This window comes from Oryzias latipes, chromosome 14, assembly GCF_002234675.1.
Source record: "Oryzias latipes chromosome 14, ASM223467v1".
NCBI classification, from domain to species: Eukaryota; Metazoa; Chordata; class Actinopteri; order Beloniformes; family Adrianichthyidae; genus Oryzias; species Oryzias latipes.
The window spans coordinates 112,588-134,805 of record NC_019872.2 but is presented as its reverse complement, the minus strand read 5'-3'; the positions used below and the strand labels follow the sequence as shown (position 1 = coordinate 134,805).

Genomic DNA, 22,218 nt, shown 5'->3' with positions numbered 1-22,218 from the left:
CCCTGTACGACAGAAGGACATATGGTGCAGAATTGCTTCCTGGCTCCAGAGTGCTTGTTAGAAACCTAACAGAAAAAGGAGGGCCAGGAAAACTAAGATCATTCTGGGAACATCGAGTTCATGTAGTAACCCAAAGGAAGCACCAAGACACCCCAGTGTATGAAATTAAACCTGAAAATGGCAAAGGACGCACCCGGGTAATGCACAGAAATTTACTCTTGCCATGTGACTTTCTCCCGCTGGACACAGAAGACTCTCAACAAGAAAAAATGAGAAAGAAAAGATACACTCAAGAACATCAGGTGAACACTCGAGAGAGCTCAGCTGATGAAGAAGAGGATGAAGAGTGCTGGCGTGCGATTAGCGGACTGCCAGCTGGAAGGGATACACGCAGCCGCCTTCAACTCAGAGCTGAAGCGCCAGTGTTTCACCCCTACAACAAAAGAAGTCAAGAGAGTGAGAACAGCGACTCAGATGAAGATGCAGGACCACAGCCGGCACTGGAGCCTGATGATGCAATGGCTCCAGGTGACCCAGCTGAGAAAGATGAGGTCCAGGCAGAGGTGCCGTTTGAGTCCAGTTCCAGTGACCAGGAAGATCCTCCCTACAACTCTGTGAAACAGTATCCTTTCCGACAAAGAAAAAAAAGACAAGTGTTTACCTATGATAAATTAGGTCTGCCTAGCACTTCATATGTTTAAGTGTAAAAATGAAGTGTAACAAATAGGCTATGTTAAAGGAAAAAAAAACATTAAGTTAATGAATAGTTGTAATGTTAAACTTATTCTAATATTGACCAATATTTGTTATGTTTAGAAAAAAAAAAGATTTTAGTATGTTTGATTACCAGGCAAAAGAGCCACATGTGGGTTACACTGGTAGGTTATTTCTATGTTGAGTGCCTTACTCTCAGGAAAGATGCAGATACCCTCTGTTGGTGGTTGGTGTAGGAGACTGTCATCGTGCACAAAGGCATCTTCTACAGACATGCAGCATGGAAAAAAAGGAGATACATGCTGTATTGTGGACTGTAACCAGTTAGCATCTTGATTTACACTAATGTTCCTGACTCCTACATAGTGTGACCCTGCTTTCATGTAATACGTTGTTTCCATATGTGGACTGTTGATAATTGATGTTTACATTTTTTTTCTCAGATATTTTAGAATGTCGAGGCGACATTACAATTTTGAGGGGAGAGTGTGGGAAATAGACATTTTTTTATTTATAAGTTGGACAAGATAATGTGGAAGCTAAGCTCCCCACAACAGTTTTGTTTTGTTAATTGTGCAAAACACCTTGCATGTTGTGCATCTTTAAGACGCCACTAGGTGGCGCTTGCAAAATTCTGAGAAGAGAGAGAGTTTTTCTGAGAAAGACCAGCACGTTAACAGGGTCCGTGGCTGGTGAGCTAAAAACGAGAAAGGAAGTGCAGTTGCCTTTTCATGTCGGTGGACTAATAAACAACTGAATTCTATCAAGCGGCCTCCTCATCTCTTTCAAGAGTGCAACATTTAATTTAAACAAATTAACATTAAGTTAAATAATCTCTGAATACTAACTAGTCTGACAATAAGCCTGTCCAAAGAGGAATGTTTTCAGTCTAGCTTTGAATGTAGAAACTGAGTCGGCCTCTCTTACATGAGCTGGGAGTTTATTCCATAAGACAGGGGCTTGGTGGCTAAACGCTCTACCTCCAACCGTACTTTTACTAATTCTAGGAACCACAAGCAGTCCTGCATTTTGCGAGCGAAGTGTTCTCATTGGATGGTAAGGGACTATGAGGTCCTTAATATAGGACGGGGCCATTCCATGTAAGGCCTTATAGGTTAACAGGAGGATCTTGAACTTGATTCTGGAATCAACTGGGAGCCAATGGAGCGAAACTAACACAGGAGTGATGTGATCTCTTCTGCTAGTTCCAGCTAACAATCTAGCTGCTGCGTTCTGAACAAGCTGGAGACTTCTTAAGGAACTCTTAGGACACGCTGCTAACAAGGAGTTACAGTAATCCAGCCTCGACGTAACAAATGCATGGATGAGTTTTTCAGCATCACTCTTAGAAAGTATATTTCTGATCTTAGCAATATTCCGCAGGTGAAAAAAGGCAGTTCTGCACGCCTGAGATATGTGAGCCTTAAATGATAAATCCTGGTCAAGTAAAACCCCAAGGTTTCTAACTGTGGAATTAGGGGCTATACTTATGCCATCCAGGGAGACTATCTGAGCAGACAGAGTATCTCTGAGGTTTTTAGGACCAAGTATAATGACCTCAGTTTTTTCTGGGTTCAAGAGGAGGTAATTAGTTGTCATCCATGTCTTGATGTCACTGATGCAGGCGTTCAGTTTCTCTATCTGGTCATTCTGGTCAGGCTTCATGGATAAATACAACTGCGTATCGTCGGCATAACAATGAAAATTAATGCTGTGTTTCCTGATTATGTTTCCTAGGGGTAGCATATAAAGCGTAAACAGGATCGGTCCCAAGACTGAGCCCTGTGGGACTCCATAGTTGACTCGAGTGCACTGAGAGGAATGGCCATTTACATTAACGAACTGATACCTATCGGACAGATAGGATTTAAACCACTGGAGAGCTGATCCTCTGATCCCTATGTCCTGCTCTAATCTATGGAGTAAAATACCGTGGTCGATAGTGTCAAAGGCTGCACTGAGGTCCAACAGGACCAGAATAGAAAGTAGTCCCTTTTCTGAGGCCAATAACAAGTCATTAGAGACTCTAACTAGTGCAGTTTCCGTACTGTGGTGGGGTCTAAACCCCGACTGAAAGTCTTCAAAGTGGCTGTTGTCCTGTAGGTGGCAGTAAAGCTGCTTAACTACAACTCTTTCTAGGATTTTAGAAATAAAGGGCAGGTTTGATATCGGTCTATAGTTGGCCAAGATGCTAGGATCCAAACTGGGCTTTTTCAGAAGAGGTTTAACAACTGCATATTTAAAAGACTGTGGCACGTAACCCGTTTCCAGAGAGGCATTTATCATTGTTAATATGGGATCATTAATTAGGGGAAAAGTTTCTTTAAAAAGTCTAGTGGGAATTGGGTCTAACAGACACGTTGAGGATTTGGAGGACGTAATAATTGATGTTATTTCCGCTTGATCCACAGCAGTGAAGCAGTTCAATGTTACAGAGGTTTCTATGGATGCCTCCACTTCTACCGCTTCAGCCTGCTCTGGGCTGATAGTAGGAATAACTTGATTTAACTTATGTCTAATATTTGAGATTTTACTGTCGAAAAATGTAAGAAAATCATCAGAGCTGAGAGAAACAGGAACATGTGGTTCTACTGAGCTCTGACTGCGAGTTAATTTAGCAATAGTGCTAAAAAGAAATCTTGGATTATTTCCATTCTCTGATATTAAGGTTGAATAGTACTGGCTTCTAGCTCTACGCAGGGCTTTTTTATAATTTAATAGGCTATGTTTCCAGGTATTCAGAGACTGCTCTGAACCGGAGCGGCGCCATTCCCGCTTCAACTTACGGGTTTCTTGTTTAAGAGAACGAGTTTTCAGCGTTCTACTCCATTCGAAAGCACCAGAAGTCCCTTGGCACCATGTGGTTTTAATGAGGCATCTGATTGAACAGTTTATAACTTGAATAACTTACGATAAAGAAAAACTGGTGTGATTAAAAAAAAAAAAAAATACGAAGACCATGTTAATATAGGTAACAGATCAAGATTGATTATTCTGACAGATTAAATGACTGAGTAATTGCTGTTAATTTCTCAATAGAAGTTTGTAATTTTGGCTGCCTTTAGCCAGCAGGTACTTTCTGTTTAGAAGGTGAGGAGGCAAGGATCACTCAGTTTGGTTTTCATTTACAGTCAATGATGCAGACCAATCGATGCATGCTGGTTAGTTTTCTGTTCCGACTTCACATGTGCACCATCATGAAAGTATCGCAAGAGGAGTCGCTACTTGATCACTGCATGTGTAAGAGAACTGGACTTCCTCCCCCACTAGGTCCAGTTCTCTTATACAGTCAATGGTAGTGACCAATGCGCCAAGCACAGCAAATGACCAGAGAGGTTTGTGCTGAGAGTGAACCTTTTCCCATTGACTCCCATGTTAAAATCATATTTTTCACCCCTAAAATAAACCACTTTAATTCCTTGTGCTTTCACTTTTTTATATCATAAATGGTTGCAAATTTGATTTGAGGTGACTGAATTTCTTTCTAAATTTGTAGATCTTTCTAAAAACAGCATTTACTTTTGCTTAAAGGGATAATGGACACCTAAAAAAGAAGTCCCAGGCACATAGAATAAATGTTCTATATCACTGCGCTGGCTTCTTTAAACCAACTTTACTTTCATCATCTGGACAAAAACAAGCGGTAAGAGGTGAACTTTCTCGCTGAACTGATACTTCATTTAACCTATTGTAAAGACCAGCATATATATTGCTTTCCTTTGCCACAGCAGTTGAGGCTGTTGCCGGCTCAGTCGGCTAAGGGGTGCGTTCACATAAGAAATAGTCTTCTTTTTGTGAAAAAGCGATCCAAACCAAAAAAGATAACAAGAATAAACAACTTAAAACTGATTAAGTATTTATTTCTTTTGTATGTGACCATGGAACAAGGCATGGTATAAGGCCTGGTACAAGGCGGTTAAATGGCCTTCGACGCTGAAGTAACTGTGAAATGATGGGGGATGATTCAGGCTTACACGGCGTGCTTTAATTTCTGATAATGCACACTTCGTCGGCCATCTCATATGTTCTCTTTAGGCCTGTATGTTGCTGTGGTGAGTGGATTTATAAGATATATAGATAAGATTTAATTAATTGCACGATGGGGAAACTATTTTCTCTGCAGCAGCAAAGTGAAATTCAGAACAGTGCAACATTATAAAAGAACAGAAAAACATCTGTAACTTACAAGACAAAGTAAATTCAATTAAATTTCAAATGAAAATACGCACCAAACAATTGTTGCAAGAACAAAAACGACAGAAACAACAAATGAATATACACCGTGAAGGTCCATAGTGTGTCACTGTGGTACTGTGTTGTACAGTCTGATGGCTGTGGGGAGGAATGACCTGCGGTAGCGCTCCTTCTTGGATTGGGTGTAAAGGCCTGTTCACACCGGGACGAATTTCGCCGGCGATTTTCGCCGACGTTTAACGCCTCGTGACTAAACAAAGGGCACCAACGAGAGTGTGCACACCGACGTGAAAAAACGCCAGGCGTTAAAGCGTCAAAAAAAAAAAACGCCTCGGGTTCGTTTTTTTTTTTCGACGCGTCGCGTCGAAATCTACTCGACCAATGAGAACGGCGCTTTTGCTCACGTGTCTGGAGCTTCTGAAGTTACAGTAAAACACAACTTGGGGGCGCTCAAACACAAAACTGCCTTGCTGAGCACACATACCAGCGAAGAAGTTAGACGCCAAGTAGTGTCTACACAGCCGCGAAGCAATAATGACGGACATTCTAAAATATCCCCGAACCAAGCACCAGTTGGAGCTACTGGTGCTTGAAATATTCATGTTTTCTTTGTTTGATTCTGACAAGCGTGTAAATACTTGCTCTCTTCTTCTGAGTGAAAAGCGACTTTAAGAAGTGTAAAGTTGCGCAGCGCCACCTTGTGTACAGGAGTATTTCTGTTTTACATTAAGCGCCATCTAATGTCAGGGAATGAAATTGCATGTTCACTCCACTCATCGTCAGCGAAAATCGCCTGGGTGTGAACACAAAAAACGTGGCGAAAAACGCTGGCGAATAACGCCTGGCGAATATTCGTCCCGGTGTGTACGGGCCTTAACAGTCTCATGCTGAAGGAGCTGGTCAGCGCCTCTACAATTTGGTGCAGGGGTGGGAGGGGTTATCCATGGATGTTAGCTTAGCCAACATCCTCCTGTCTGCCACCTCCTTGATGGACTCCAGACTTAAACTTAGACCAGTCCAGTTTGTTGGTAAGGTGAACACCCAGGTATTTAAATGTGTCCACAATCTCAATGTCTGAACCCTGGATGTTCACCAGTGAGTGTGATGGTGAGGACCTCCTGAAGTCAAGAACTAGCTCCTTTGTCTTGCTGGCGTTTAGTATCAGGTGGTTATTTTTACACCAGCCCACAAAGTCCTGCTCGTCCCCCCCCCCCGATACACAGCCCACAATGGCACTCTCATCTGAGAACTTCTATATGTGACGTTGGTTGGAGTCGTATGTAAAGTCTGATGTGTACAAGGTGAACCTAGACAATACAAATTTTATATTTTAAGGAAGAAAAAACTTTAACTCTGAGATTTGTAGATGTCTCCTGCTCAAGTGTGTGATTCAGTATAAAAGGCAGTTTAACATTTGAGTTAAATGAAAAAGAAAGTATGGACCTCTGTAAACAATCAACTGACATGATGGCTGTCTGTCACAGAGCAAAGGTGTGATGTATTTTTTTTTTTATAGTGGGTAGAAATGAACTTTTTAAGATAATTTAGTAGACACAAAAATGTCAAAAAAATACAGTTGTCATAGATGATTTTTTGTAACCATGACATTGTTCACAAAAATCTTTTCCTTTTTAACTTATTTAAAAAATATATATATTATTTAAATTATTTTTTACTCAATGTGATACAATCATAGAAAGGGCAGCCCTGCCGGAGTCCAACATGCACCGGGAACAGGTCTTACATGCAAACCAAGCTCGTGTTTCGTTCATGCGGAGACCGGACAGCCCACAGTAAGGCTACCCAGACCCCATACTCCCGGAGCACCCTCCACAGGATACCACGGGGGACGCGGTCGAAATCTTCTTCCTCTTTCGGCTTTTCCCATCAGAGGTCGCCACAGCGAATCATCATTTTCCACCTCACTCTATCATGGACATCTTCTACCCTAACATTAGCCAACTTCATGTCCTCTGTTAAGACACCCATGTATCTCCTCTTTGGCCGTCCTCTTGCCCTCCTGCCAGGCAGTTCCATCTCCAACATCCTTCTACCAATATATCCACTATCCCTCCTCTGAACATGTCCAAACCATCTCAGTCTGGCTTCTCTGACTTTGTCGCTAACACAGGCAACATGAGCCGTCCCTCTGATGTACTCGTTCCTTATCCTGTCTAACCTGGTCACTCCTAAGGAAAACCTCAACATCTTCATCTCCGCTACCTCCATCTCAGCCTCTTATCTCTATCTCACTGCTACCGTCTCTAACCCATAGAGCAGAGCTGGACTCACCACTGTCTTGTACACCTTTCCTTTGAGTCTTGCTGACACTCTTCTGTCACACAACACTCCTGACACTTTCATCCAACCGCTCCAACCTGCCTGCACTCGCCTCTTCACCTCTTTTCCACACTCCCCATCACACTGAACTGTTGACCCCAAGTACTTAAACTCCTGCACCTTCTCCACCTCAGCCCCCTGTAACCTAACACTTCTACCTTGATCTCTCTCGTTCAGACACATGTATTCTGTCTTACTACGACTGACCTTCATGCCTCTTCTTTCCAGAGCAAACCTCCACCTCTCTAGCTGTTCCTCCACCTGCTCTCTACTCTCACTGCAAATTACAATGTCATCCGCAAACATCATTGTCCAGGGAGATTCCTGTCTTACCTCGTCTGTCAGCCTGTCCATCAGCATAGCAAACAAAAAAGGACTCAAAGCTGATCCTTGGTGTAGTCCCACCTCCACCTTGAACTCCTGTCTGACCTACAGCACATCTCACCACCATCATACTTCTCTCATACATGTCCTGAACTACTCTGACATACTTGTCTGCCACTCCAGACGACCTCATACAGTACCACAGCTCCTCCCTCGGCACCCTTTCATACGCCTTCTCTAAATCTACGAACACACAATGCAGCTCCTTCTGACCATCTCTGTACTTTTCCATCAACATTCTCAAAGTAAAAATGGCATCAGTGGTGCTCTTACGGGGCATGAAACCATACTGCTGCTCACAAATCTCCACATTCTTCCTAAGCCTGGCTTCCACTACTCTTTCCCACAGCTTCATTGTGTGGCTCATCAACTTTATTCCTCTATAGTTGCTGCAGTTCTGCGTGTCACCCTTGTTCTTAAAGATCGGGACCAGAACGCTTCTCCTCCATTCCTCAGGCATCTTCTCACTCTCTAGAATCCTATTGAACAAACTCGTTAGAAATTCCACTGCTGTCTCTCCTAAGCACTTCCATACCTCCACAGGTAGGTCGTCAGGACCAACAGCCTTTCCGCTCTTCATCCTTTTCAGAGCCTTCCTAACCTCATCCTTTCCAATCTCTGCTACTTCCTGCTCCACAACAACCACATCCCTTCTTTCCCTGTCATTTTCCTCGTTCATCAGCTCCTCAAAACACTCCTTCCATCTTTTCTGTACACTTTCCTGGGTTGTTAGCACCTTTCCATCTCTGTCCTTAATCACCCTTATCTGTTGCACGTCCTTCCCATCTCTGTCTCTCTGTCTGGCTAGCCTGTACAAGTCCTTCTCTCCTTCCTTTGTGTCTAACCTGTCATATAGCTCATCATAAGCTTTCTGTTTGGCCTTTGCCACCTCTCTCTTCACTCTACGCTGCGCTTCCTTGTACTCCTGTCTACCTTCCTCAGTCCTTTCTACATCCCACTTCCTTTTAGCCAACCTCTTCCTCCGGACGCATTCCTGTACTTCCTCATTCCACCACCAAGTGTCTTTACCGTCTTTCCTCTTTCCAGATGACACACCTAGCACCTTCCTACCTGTTTCCCTGATAATCTCTGCTGTAGTTTCCCAGTCATCTGGAAGCTCATCCTGACCACCCAGGACCTGTCTCAACTTCTGCCTAAATTCCTCACAAGTTTCTTCATTCTGTAGCTTCCACCACTTGGTCTTCTTTTCTGTTTTCCCTCTCTTTTTCTTCCTGAATTCCAGAGTCATCTTACACACCACCATGCGGTGCTGTCTGGCTACACTCTCTCCTACCACCACTTTGCAGTCATTAAACTCTCTCAAATGACCTCGTCTACATAGGATGTAGTCCACCTGAGTACTCCTACCTCCACTTCTGTATGTCACTCTATGTTCCTCTCTCTTCTGGAAGTAAGTGTTGACTACAGCCATTTCCATCCTCTTCGCAAAGTCCACCACCATCTGTCCTTCCAGATTCCTTTCCTTCACACCAAACCTGCCCATCACCTCCTCATCACCTCTGTTGCCCTCACCAACATGCCCATTAAAGTCTGCTCCAATAACAACTCTCTCTCCTCTGGGGATACTCTCTATGACCTCATCCAACTCACTCCAGAATCTCTCCTTCACTTCTAACTCACAGCCAACCTCTGGCGCATACCCACTGACTACATTCACCATCACCCCTTCAATTTCTAACTTTAGGCTTATCCTCTTGTCTGAGACTCTTTTCACCTCTAGAACACTGTTTACAAACTCCCCCTTCAGAATCACTCCTACCCCGTTTCTCTTCCTATCAACACCATGATAGAACAGTTTGTATCCTCCTCCAATACTACGTGCCTTGCTGCCCTTCCACCTTGTCTCCTGCATACACAGTACATCTACCTTCCTTCTCTCCATCATGTCTGCCAGTTCTCTGCCTTTCCCTGTCATTGTGCCAACGTTAAGAGTCCCTATTCTCCAACCTATGTTCCTGCCTTTTCCCTTCTCTCTCTGGCCACGGACCCTTCTGCCTCCCCTCTTTCTTCGACCAACAGTAGTCAAATTTCCACCGACACCCTGTAGGTTAACAGCATCGGTGGCGGTCGTTGTTAACCCGGGCCTCGACCGATCCGGTATGTCTAAAGTGTTGTGGATGATTCGCATGGTTATTTTGGCATTTTTTTACGCCGGATGCCTTTCCTGACGCAACCCTCTCTATTTATCCGGGCTTGGGACCGGCACAGAAGTAACTGGCTTGCAACCCCTGTGGCTAGATTGGACGCGGTCGAAATACCTATTGATAAAAAAATGTAAACATTACATACATACTAAGGTGGAGAGGCATAATAAAGTTCAAGAGAATGTTAAGGACAACCCCAACTTCCTGTTCTCCTTCAGTCTCGCAGCAGCTCAGCCTTAGCCTTCATCTCAGGCACCTTTCCCCACCTGCAGCAGTCTGGTCTTGCGGACAGTCCAGGCAAGGCGCTGGTTTATCTCAAACACGCCTAATGACTGAGAAAACTATTCCAACAGGTGGCTGCCTGTTAGACTAGTTAGTTCTTGCAGTCCGTAGGGATGGCTGATCAGAAATGGCTGGCACTCAATGTAGGAATCCTGTGTATTTTGGAACTCTTGTTGCAAATGGCAACAACTTATTTCTTTTTTCCCCTGAAGGGAAGCCTTTTCCCTTCAGGGGTTGCCACAGGGTATTAGCCTCCCCCATCTAACCCTGTCTTTTGCATCCTCTCCTCTAACACCAGCTACCGTCATGTCTTCATTCACTGCATCCACAAACCTCCTCTTTGGTCTTCCTCTAGAGCTGGCAGCTCTAGACTCTGTGTCCTTCTACTAATATCTTCACTCTCTCTCCTCTGGACATGTTCGAACCATTTCAGTCTTCTATCACACCTGACTTTTCTCCAGCTATTCCAACCTGCCTGCACTCGCTTCTTCACTTTTCCACACTCTCCATCACTTTGGACTGTTGATCCTAGATGCTTCAAATCCTTCACCTTCTTTATCTCTTCTCTTTAACCTCACTATTCTACTTGGGTCCCTCACATTCATATGTTTACTTGCTGCGGCAAACCTTTATTCTTCTCCTTTCCAGGGTAAACCTCCACCTCTAGCTTCTCCTCCACCTGATCCCTGCTCTCTCTACGAAGCACAATATTGTCTGCAAATATCTTAGTCCATGGTGATTCCATCTAATCTTATTTGTCCGTCTGTCCATCACCATTGCAAACACGAAGGGGCTCAGAGCTGCTTCCTGATGTAATCCCACCTCCACCCTGAACTCCTCTGTCACCCCTACAGCACACCTGCCCACTGTCTTACAGCCCTCATACATGTCTTGCACTGCTCTATCATACTTCTCTATTACTCCAGACTTTCTTGTGCTATACCACAGTTTGTCTCTGGGTACCCCGTCATAAGCTTTCTCCAGATCTACAAAAAACAGTGTAGCTCTCTCTGACCTTCTCTGTACTTCTCTATCATCATCCTCAAAGCAAATATTGCATCTGTGGTGCTCTTTCATAGCATGAAATCATAATGTTCTGCTCTAATCTAACTTATACTACGCTTTTCCATAACTTCATTGTGTGGTTCATCAGCTTTATTCCTCTGTAGTTGCCACAACTATTTTCCTTATTATAAAAAGTGGACACCATCACTGGGGTGCACGGTGGCGCAGTGGTTAGCGCTCTTGCCACACAGCACGAATGCCCCTGGTTCAAGTCCTGGCTGGGGGACCTGAAACAGAACATCAATGGGGGACCTTTCTGTATGGAGTTTGCATGTTCTCCCTGTGTATGCATGGGTTTTCTCCGGGGACTCCTGCTTCCTCCCACCGTCCAAAAATATCCATCATAGAGTAATTGGTTACTCTAAATTGTCCCTAGCTGTGAATGTGAGAGTGTGTGGGTGTGTGATTGTGTGACAGACTGGCAACCTGTCCAGGGTGCCCCCTGCCTTTGCCCACAAGTGGCTGTTATAGGCCCCGTGACCCTGAAAGGGAATAAACAGGGAAAGATGAATGAATGAGATGAATGAATGACACCATCACACTTTTCCTCCATCCATCAGGCATCTTCTCACCACCTAAGATCCTGATGAACAACCCAGTCAAAAAATCCACTGCCATCTTTCCTAGATACTTCCATACCTCCACAGGTATATCATCAGGACCAAGTGCCTTTCCACTCTTCATCCTCGTCAATGCCCCCCTCACTTCACCTTTGCAACGTCCTGCTCCACTACAGTCACCTCTTCTATTCTTTTTTCTCATTTTCTTAACCCTTGTGCTATCCTAGGCACTTTAACATTGGGAGATGGGTCATCTAGACCCACTAGACAGTGCTCTGAACCTTTTTTCTTCAATGATTTGTGATCTTCACTGGTGTCCATGGATTACATGAAATCTTTCCGCCTTTATCCACCTTTGTCATGGTAGGAATAACACATCAAAGTAAGGGTGGGGTCATCTAAGATAGCACAAGGGTTAATTAATAAACTCTTCAAAGTATTCTTTCCTTCTTTCTATTACACTACTGACACCTGTCAATATATTACCATCCCAATCCTTAATCACCCTCAACTGCTGGATGTCTATCTCCGTCTCTGTCTTGCTAATCTTTATAGGTCTGACTCTCCCTCTTCACTACCCAACCCAGCATAGAAGTCATCATAAGCCCCTTGTTTGACCTTTGACACCTCTTACTTCTTTCTCCCTGGACTCCCTCAGTGTTATTTAAACATTTACGTTTAAACATTCTACGACATTCCTACAGGATTTGTGTTTGAATAGGTCAGCCTAGCAGTTCTATTGACTTAGAGATATGGCGTAGTTGATGCGCATTATTTTTGTGAATTTAGGTGAAGCTATAGAGCTAAGACAGCACACTAGTTTTTGATATTACTTTAGCGTTCTTATAATATCTTTATATGTTTTGGACCATAATTTACGTTTTATGTTACAATCCATTTGGAAGTAAACATTTTAAAACGAAGATCCTGACTGTGGAAGTTCATTTAACCCTTGTGCCTATCTTAGATGACCCCACCCTTACTTTGACGTGTTCTCCCTACCATGACAAAGGTGGATAAAGATGGAAAGATTTCATGTAATCCATGGACACCAGTGAAGATCAACAAATCATTGAAGAAAAAACGATTCAGCGCACTGTCTAGTGGGTCTTGATCAGTGTTTTTCAACCAGTGTGCAGCGGCACACTAGTGTGCCATGGGAGATAGTCAAGTGTGCCGTGAGAAATTGCCCTCATTAACTGATCTAAAAGCAATTACCATCTCCAGGAAATCAGCTCTTTGTTCATCCAAACAGGCCCTGATAAAACACTGAGAAGTTAAGAATATGAAATATCATAAAATTATTTTTTCTTTGTGTTTATATGATTCTATTAAAGACATTTTGATAAGAATAACGCGATAACGCGATTTAGCTGCAGCTATAACTGTGTAAGGAAAAGTCCCGCCCCTTTAACTGTCTCCACCAATCATTCTTGAAGGCTTAATCACATGTCATCAGTCTGACCAATCAGAAGTGGTTAAAGTATTCACTTCCTTGTTTCGATTTAGCGCAAAAAAGTCTCTCTGTTCTAACAAAAATACCAGCTAAAGCTCGTCTTTAGCGGTGTAGCTTTCCACAGAATCTGGTATCAGACTGGAACAAGTGAACAAAACCATGAAGCTAAAAGACGCTGGTCTTTCTGCGGTGGGCGGATTACGGGCACTACATCTCCCATGATGCAGTAAAGTGACTGTCTTAGCGCACAATGAGTCTCTCCTCTTAACGTCTTAAAATAACGAACACACATCAAACAGTTTTTGAATCTTTTGACTTAATTTTTAATACATCTTTTAGAAAAAACAGCTACAGCTTCCAGCGTTTTCTGCAACAATTATCACAAAAATGCATGTGAGATTGCAGAGCGGCTGTAGATCAATACAGACTGAGTTTTTCTTTTTTTTTTATTTATCTATTTTTTTGGATGCTGGTGTGCCGCAGGATTTTTGTCAAGGTTAAAGTGTGCCGTGGCTCAAAAAAGGTTGAAAAACACTGGTCTAGATGACCCAACTCCCAATGTTAAAGTGCCTAGGATAGCACCAGGGTTAAGCATACCTTTCAGAAATTAGACAGAGCAACACTTGCACTCAGTGTCCCACTTCTTATTAGCAAGCCTAGTACTCCGTATACACTCCTGCACCTCATCATTCCACCACAATTCTCAAAATTTCTTTCCTGACGAGACACTACGTACACTCCTACCTGTCTCCCTGGTCACATTAGCTGTTTAGCACAATCACAGGTGAGTTTCCTAAGGTTCAGCCCACTGGTGTTTTCCACATCCACATAATCGAAACATTCTAGCACACTGTCGTCACATGTCTTTGCTAAATTCAAAGTGTTTCCACACTGGGTGGAAACACTTTGGGGTGGGCGCGGGGGCTGACCTGCGGTGACAAGGGCTGGGTGGTGGGGGGCCTTGGGCCATGTCCTTGGCCCGCGCCTTGGTGTCCAGTGCCTGGTGGCTGCAATGGCTGCTGCCCGGTACGGCGGAGTGCGCCTGTCCTGTGGCCTGGGGGTCCTGACGCTGGGCTCGCCTATGCAAGAGGGGGGCCTCCTCTGCACCGGGCTGCACCCGGTCGGGCTGAGTGGGTCCCGTCGCTGGGGACGCTCCTGGTCCAGGGGTCTTCCCCTCTCTCCTGGTCTGGCTGCTTGGGCTGGGGGGGATCTGGTTCCCCTTATGATCACATGGTACACTTCGGCATCGTGCCTGTAGCTCCACCCCCATGTGCACGTGTACACTGCTCCCTGTCTGCTTTATCCCTCCCTTTTTTTTTCTTTTCTTCATTCTTTTAACTTGTCCTGTCCAACAGCTGGGCTAACAGATGAGAGCTGAAGGCACCTTGTGTTGGACATATTTTATTTTAACAACAGGGGTTATTAATCTTCTGACAAACCAGAGGTATGTCTGAATAAACCCCTTTTGTAATTGAGGCCAAACTTTATTTATTTTAATCATATTTGAAAATCTTTTGTGTTGGACCAGACGGAAAGGGAAAAGAGGGAGGAAGAGAGAGGGATGTTAGAGGGGGGGGGGGGGGGGGGGGGGTTTAGGAGGGTGATAATAGGAGGGGGGGGTAAAACCATGAAGCAGCATAAAGCAACAGGTTTCTGGATGTTTATCATTACGGTAAGGTTCAGATGTAATACAAATCTAAAAGGGGCGGGCCAGTCCACACACACACTCAAATGTTATAAACATAACTGTTGGCTCCAAAAATGTCCACATGTCAACATGTACACAATACAAATAGTGTTCCCACAAGCATACTTATGCCTTCAAACCAACTAGTGTGAAATGTTTCATTCATTCAATCACGCAAACTATTGGTGCAAAGGTGAGCTAACACCTGTGCTCAGGTGCGTGTTTATCTTCTTTTAAAACGAATGATGGACTGTAAAAAGAAGGAGGGAGCGTGCCCAGTCATCCCCACACCAAGACCCCCGCCACAGCAGCAGCGGCAGCAAAGACCCCCAAACACCCGCACGGCAGCAGATAGAGAACAACCGGCCCCCGGATGATTACATCCGCCACCCAGGCCAGGGCCAGCAGGACCACCACGGGGCATGGGGGGACAGAGAGTGCAGCTCCAGCCCAAGCAGGAGAGCAGCCCCAGACAAGCACCTCATCACCACCCAGGAGTTCTGGGCATCCCCCCGCCCAAATGCCAGGTACGAGCCAGGACCCCCCACGGGAGACCCGCCCCGCACTCCAGGCAGCCACCCACCCAGCCCACGGTTGGTCCAGGAAGGAGCAAGGCACTTGTTCGTTTTTACTTTATAGTAAAATATTACTATAGTAATAGTATTTTTTTAATATTTAATGTGGATTGACGTCATTTTGACAGGATTTTTTAATGGTTTACGTCGATTGGAACTTGCGTTTGACAGATTGATCTAATTGGATCGTAGAAATAGGAAATGGATTAATCATTACACCCCTATGAAAAAGACATTCAAAAGAAACAAAAAATGAAAGAACAGATTAGGAATGTAACAAATTATGAATTTAATGGAGAAAAAAAAATAACATGCACAAAAGGCATGAAATCAAGGAAAATGCTGCCTGGAAGCAACATAAGGACTTCAAACATCAAAAAAGGTTTTATATTCCACTATTGCAGTTATGGGGTAGACGTGGTGTACTGGTAGGCTGCAGATTGCAGTTTTAATTCCACCTTGCCTGTCGAAGTGTCCTTGTGCAAGACACTGAACCCCCATATTGCCTCTGGTTAACCCTTGTGCTTACGTATTTGTTTATCGTATTTGTTAAAACCCTTGTGCTGTCTTAGATGACCCCACCCTTACATTGACGTGTTCTCCCTACCATGACAAAGGTGGATAAAGGTGGAAAGATTTCATGTAATCCATGGACACCAGTGAAGATCACAAATCATTGAAGAAAAACAGTTCAGCGCACTGTCTCCCAATGTTAAAGTGCCTAGGATAGCACAAGGGTTACAGGTCGCCGCCAGTGTTTGACAGCGGAGGTCGCTGATTGTGAATGAGTGTAAATAGGTGAATGGGACTGGGACTATACCTTTGAGAAGGGTGGAAAAGCACCATACAAGTATTTACCATAATTAAAATATATGTTCAAGACAAAAAGGTGCTTGTTCTAAATAAATTGGTTTCTCAATCTCTTTCAAAGAACATTTTTCATAATTTAGAAATTCAAATATCATTTTGTCAACTCCGTTAGATCATTTTCGGCTCTATTAGATGTTCATTTTTGAATATTTTGCAGGAAAATAAACATTATTCTTTAGTTTTTGTTATTTAAACAATAAAGATGATATGGTTTTTTATTTATTTAAGGATTGTTTATCTTTGTGGCAAGTGGCAAAATATAAGATGAAGTTTGAAAATGCCCTTTTTTAAATAGACTTTTCACAAAAATATGAAATTAAACTTAAGTGAATAAATAAACTCAAATAAAACGTAAATCAGAACTTAAAATTATTTCTGCAATATTATAATTACATAATTCTATAGGCCCCTACTTTGAGTTTGTCTGTTGGAGTTGACAAAAATCAAGCTTTTAAAGTAAACATGTGAATTTGTTTAAAATTCTTCCTGTACCTTTACACTGTCAGAAAAAATGTGCAAAATTTGTACCTTTAGAGGTACAATGGCTTGTCACTGGGGCAGTACCCTCAAGGGTACAAATGTTGTACCCTTTCATATTGGTACGTATCTGTACCCTTTCAGTATGTACCTTTCAAAGGCAAATATGTACCTCTGTGGACTAAATTGTACCTTATAGTGCTATGGTACCATAATGTACCTTTAAAAAAGGTACCAATTTGTTCTTTTAAGGGTACTGCCCCAGTGACAAGCCTTTTGTACCCTTTGATGGCAAATTTGTACCAGATACAGCACATTAAAAGACCAGTATACTGTTTATCACATTTATTAAACATTCAAAACAATTACAATTCAGACATTTTACAGTATGAATGTTTTAAGCTTCACAGTGTCACAACAGGATGCATATATTTACAATTATTAGCAATTTTACAATAATGAAAAATCTATATTTCTCCTTCAGTTCACATTGCATTCATTGTAACTATAACCTTAACATTTGATCAATTGTAAACAGCACATAGCACTTCAGTTACCATTTTTAAACCATGAAATAAAGCTTTTGACATTAACAAAAGAAGCACTAGACCTCATTTTAAGCACATCTTTCTACTGCATTCTACATTTTCTAAAAATAAATAAAAAAGTAAACTTATAACCAAGTTTAAATGCATAATTTAAATAATAAAATGCATAAATGTGATAAGATAATATTGATACGAATTCTAAAAAGAAGAACTATAAAACACACTAAAGATTACCAAGGATTACGTTTATGTCAATACCTAGTAGATCCTCTGCAAGCATCTCTTCTCTTGATTCTTTGGAGACTTTGGCTAATGGAGCTTTTCTTTGAACAAGCTCAAGCACCTTTGGCACAATACTGGTAAACGCCGTCCTTGAAGCGCTGGCTTAAACTGACAGGTGATGGATGCATTCGGTCAACATCGTCAAACAACTGAAAATTGAAAAAAATTAGAAAATTAATCATTCACTTAAACTAAAACAAACAAAAGACATAAAACATTCTAATATTCTTTGTTGCCTCTTTCATTGCCATTTCCCTTTAGTGATCTCATTGTATAAATATTACTTGGCTTGAATGACTATATATTTATATATGGGTTTAGAATATTACAATGTTTTTACAATTGAGTTAAAGCTGTTAATGGTCATTTTAGCAGATGTCTCAGCTTATATTGACATTCAAAATGTATTTTAAGCTGAGAACTGATTTAAAATGTCACTGACCCCTGAGGTTGTCTTCAAGAAAGGGTACTTCTTTAGTATATCCTCTCGCACCTTGCTGTACTGGATATGCAGGACATTCACGTGACCTTCAACGGATGATGCATCCTCACCAATGACAGCAACCACCTATTGGATCAAATTTAAAAGTCCATATTAATAAAAAATACAACTGCAAGCACTGATACTGGGGTTAAAGCACTTTGAGATGATGTTTAAAGACCGTTTGTGCAGAGTGGTTTGGAGTTGATCAGAAATTAACTTCTGAGTTGTAGGCGGGGCTATTGACACAGTAGTTACCCTCCGCTGATGTCCGATCATCCCTTTGTTTACGCCCTCTCCCTCTAGCTTAAAGTCCTTCCAACCTAAAACTAACATTAGTGGTGAAACCAAAATGGTGAGCAATATTGAAGCTTTCCGGCCATAGTTTAGATCAAGCTCAGACAAGTATGATGAAGATGTTAATGGATCCGTTTGTCTGCAAGTGGACGCATCAGAATACGGCAGAGCAGAGGGACTCGGACCCACTTCATTTCATGTGGTGCGTCACAATAGAGACCTTCCTCAAACTGCATTTATTTTGTCTGTTCCTGATTCATCCCAATTTGAGTGAATACTCAGATGTGCAGTTTTAAACGTGCCCATCATGAGAAAAATACTGCGACATGTTAAAAATGGGGGACCCACTCCAATGAAAGTTATTTTTTAAAATGTAGCATTTTTATGATGACATATTGTTTTAAGATTTAAGAATAAAACTGTGTTTCTGAATATTTATTTTCTCAAATTGGGATGAATCAGGAGCAGATGAAAAGATGTCATTTGAGAAAGCTTGTAGTTGTTACGTACAAGCTATATTTGGCAGGCCACAAGCTCCCTGCTCCGCTTGTCTTCATTCTCCTCGTCTGAGTTGGCATCTGGCTCACATCTATAAGGCTGGATAGCTCCAATATTGCACGCCAATTCTGTTGCTTGGGGGTTGTGAGGGACTGTAAGGTAACGGGAGCGTAAACAATGGCATGATGGGAAATTAAGGCCGGTTAACTCTGCAAAACAGTCCTGTCAAGAACTTGAAGGTGAATTCCAATTGAACTGCAGAAACCATGTCCCAGAAAACATTTTCCCCCTCAAAAACTGCATAATCAATGTCTGTCTTTGTATAATAATAATAATGGATTGGATTTATCTGCGCTTTTCAAGACACTCAAAGCGCTTACATTGTGTCCATTATTCATTCACTCCTCATTCATACTTGGTGATGGTAAGCTATGGTTGTAGCCACAGCTGCCCTGGGACAGAGGCGTGGCTGCCATTTCGTGCCTACGGCCCCTCTGACCATCACCGGGACCATTCATGCACATTCACACACCAGTGGAGACACACTGGAGGCAAGGAGGGTGAAGTGTCTTGCCCAAGGACACAATGACATTTTGGCTGGCGGGAGCGGGGATCGAACCGCCAACCCTTCGGTCATTGGACGACCCGCTCAACCGCCTGAGCCACTGTCGCCCGTATAGTCAATATCTTGTTAATTATGCAGAGCTTTGTTGAAGGAAATACAGAAGAATTATATGTTTGTATGATAAGGACAGTATTCCAGAATGTATTCAATGTGTTGTGACTTACTCGGTGCAATCTGCTGTTTCCCTAGAAAACTTTAAACTAGTTTGGATGATCTGCCTTACTGCACTATTTGACAACTTAACTGAATTGGAAAGACAGCCTGACTTTGAATGCTTGAAATGACTTTGTGAAAAAATCATTTACTTACTTTGGCAAGAGAGGTGTCTTCAAGTCTTCGTCTTGTTGTAGGACTGAGTTGTAATATTATGGTGTCATCTGAGTCCACTTCAGTATCTCCACTTGAACTGGTATTGCAGCTTTATGCAGGACAACTCGGCTGATCTGTCAAAGTATTAAAGCTTTCAGTTACTGTAATATTTAAATAAGTATGATAGCAAAAACAAAAAAAGTAAAAACAAAGATTTTTAAATACTGACCGAATTAACAGTTTAGCAGATTTATTATCTTGTCCAGGACAGCAATAGGATAAAAAAACTCACTTATTTGCCCGTGTTTTGTTCCCCACACTATCCTGTCAAATAAATCATTGACCATTAGACTCCTATTGATGCAAATATACAATCAAAACTCTTCAGCTCAAAAATGTTCTTAATTTAGCATGTACTTGAAAGCAAAAACACAGATTATTTCCCTTGGAAATAAATTAAGGCATCAAAGGGGAATTTACCCAAAACCATTCAAAACAAAATAGATAAATTACAATTTAAAAGAAAAACTTCACCTTCTGGATTTGTATCTTCGGCCAGACAAATTTCCAACACACCAAAGTTTGGGTTTTTCAACAGGAGATCAAAAACCTGCTCATCAACTTCTGTCTTTGAGTCATCAAACACTTTCAAGTCCAAGGTTGGGATGTTGAACTTTTTGGCAGCTGTGAACACAGCAAAATTATGTTTAGAATACAGCACAGAAATTATCTTTAAATTAAAAAGCAATTAAAAAAATCTGTTTGCATCACAGCTGACAGTTTATCCACAAAGTTGACTGATTCCTGTAAAGAAAAATGCTGGAAATTGTGATGTTTCCACTCACCACATTCCCAAAAGGATTTGAAGGTCAGCTGAACTTCAAAACATTTTTTTGTTAGCGTTCAACATGTTCACGCACAGCTTGCATCTTTCCTGGTGGGAAAAAAAAATAATATATTACAAAAAAGAAAAAACATTACAACACCAAAAGGTACCAACACAGCATTTCTTCAGATCTAAGCCCTGTTCCAAATAAATTAATACATTTTAAAATAGTAATGGGAAATATACTGGCTTCTAAGGGCCTACAGATTTATTTCTTGGAAGTTCATTTAAAAAAAATGTTTTTTCCTGGTTTATAGATGAGTTTTTGGTTTGGGAAATCGTGAGGAGTATCTGGAATCACGGACCTCCATTTAAAAAAAATAATCTCTTCAGGAGAATGATCAAAATCAACAATACACAGTGTTAACTTCGCTTGACCAACAATGAGCGATCATGACAACCTAAACAGTCTCTGTCACTGTCTTGCATTCGGGAAATGGTGGCTGCCCGCGCACAGCAGCTACGGCAGGCTGACATATAAATGGGAAGGACTGCCATACTCACTGCGGTGTAAAAAAAAAAAACACCTTATTGGACTCCTACACATTACAGATTAAAACGATTAACGCATTGAATTCGACGGACCTGATAAATATCAGTAGGAATTATGGAGCTGGTCGTTTCAAAAGTAGCTGGCTTCCTTACTAAGAAACACAGAAAGAAAGAAAAAAAAAAGGGGGGGGGGGGTAGGCAAAAACAACCGGTGCATCAACGCCAGCGTACATCGGTAAAACGGCCACAGAATTATCTAGTGAAAAAAATGTATATATTTCAATGTATTTAACGGAACGCGGTACAACACCAATAAAAACAACAGCTTAATTTATTTAATGGCTGCATTTAGCTGAACTTCAAACGGCTGAGGCTAACCGTTAGTAAACTCCTGCTCGTAGTTTTCAATCTCCTCACAGGCACATACACGGTGGAATAGCAGCATTCCACTACACAAAAGTTATTCCTTACAGATAAAATAACCGAACCCGCTTAAAACAAGTTTCCAACTTATTTTTGAGCAATTAGCAGACTTACCTCAGTCACAGCCTTTATCTTCCTCCGGCCGCTGCGGGATAACAAAATGGCGGAAGAAACGAAACTTAAGAAAGTAGAGTGGGCGTGGTCTCGCTGGATTACTCCAACATATTTCCTCTACGTTTTTACACCTACTTAAATAAAAATTACTGATGGTAACTCCGAAAAAAGTACTCTCTCATTTTTCCTGTGTAGGTACAAAAGCTAAAAGGTACTAATATGTACACATAATGTAACGTAGTAACAGATAAATTTACTTTTTTATGAGAATGTATGATTAGAAAAAAAATAACTTAAATTAACAGCTCAAAGACTAGAAATTTAAATTGAACTTAGGCCAAGTTAAAGTACACCATATAAGGTTAAAAATATCAAATAATTTTGTCTACATTGTGCTTTTGCTCTAAATTAAAGGCAAAACTTAAAACAGCTCTTATATAAGTAAAACAAAAACAGGCTCACACTAATACATGTTTAAAAGTTATTATCTTGAT

General features: G+C 41.9%; 2 long non-coding RNA genes across 4 annotated transcripts; both read right to left on the bottom strand.

The window, feature by feature from the left end:
• Positions 1-17,612: 17,612 nt before the first annotated feature.
• LOC111948702 lies at positions 17,613-20,394 on the bottom strand. 3 transcript variants are annotated; one of them, XR_002874663.1, is made up of 5 exons: positions 20,344-20,394; positions 20,039-20,133; positions 19,810-19,943; positions 18,042-18,167; positions 17,613-17,748 (listed from the first exon to the last, which is right to left on the bottom strand). It is a non-coding gene; the product is annotated as an uncharacterized LOC111948702 (long non-coding RNA). The 3 variants fall into 3 exon arrangements; XR_002874664.1 differs by having other exon boundaries at positions 20,039-20,128; positions 20,344-20,386; XR_002874662.1 differs by lacking the exon at positions 20,344-20,394 and having other exon boundaries at positions 20,039-20,216.
• A 51-nt stretch (positions 20,395-20,445) lies between these two features.
• LOC111948645 lies at positions 20,446-22,041 on the bottom strand. The gene is made up of 3 exons (XR_002874600.1): positions 21,725-22,041; positions 20,655-20,743; positions 20,446-20,493 (listed from the first exon to the last, which is right to left on the bottom strand). It is a non-coding gene; the product is annotated as an uncharacterized LOC111948645 (long non-coding RNA).
• Positions 22,042-22,218: the final 177 nt, after the last annotated feature.